The sequence below is a fragment of the Alligator sinensis genome, unplaced genomic scaffold (assembly GCF_000455745.1).
Source record: "Alligator sinensis unplaced genomic scaffold, ASM45574v1 scaffold1065_1, whole genome shotgun sequence".
Lineage (NCBI taxonomy): Eukaryota > Metazoa > Chordata > Crocodylia > Alligatoridae > Alligator > Alligator sinensis.
This window is the reverse complement of record NW_005842812.1, coordinates 556,235-556,714: the sequence shown is the minus strand read 5'-3', so window position 1 is coordinate 556,714 and position 480 is coordinate 556,235. Positions and strand designations below refer to the sequence as shown.

The 480-nt window shown below is 76.5% G+C and overlaps 1 protein-coding gene across 1 annotated transcript in view; it reads right to left on the bottom strand.

The window, feature by feature from the left end:
* The window catches only part of IL23A (interleukin 23 subunit alpha), a 28,428-nt gene that overhangs the window by 1,632 nt on the left and 26,316 nt on the right, over positions 1 to 480 (bottom strand). The gene's annotated exons all lie outside the window — the stretch shown is intronic.

Below are 480 nucleotides of genomic sequence, written 5' to 3'. Positions count from 1 at the left end.
TGCGCCCCCGGGGGGGCGCTCCCCCGAGCGCAGGTAGCGGCCGAAAGCAGAAGCGAGACCGGCCCCGCCCCGAAAAGCCCGGGGTGTTTCCTCGCCGCGGGACGGGACCGGGCGTCCCGGCCCCCCCACCCCCGCCGAGCCCAGGCGTCCAGGCCCCTCGCCCGGCTCCATCCCCGCGCCCCACGGGGCTTGAACCAGGCGTCGGGGCTCCCAGCCCAGCCCTCGAGTGGGAACCCACCCAGGCGTCCGGCCTCCGCCCAGCCCAGCCCAGCTCAGGGGGGGAGGTCCGGGCTCCCAGCCACCCGCTCCGGGACCCAGGAGTCCGGGACTACCCCCCCTTTACCCCGCTGGGGTCCCCCCTTCGGGGAGCGCCTCCACTGCCTTCCCAGAGCCGATGGGACCCAGGAGCCTGGGCAGCCCACCACCCCTGGCTGATCCCCCTCCCTGCCCAAGGGCTGTTGGAGGGGAAGGGGCAGGAGC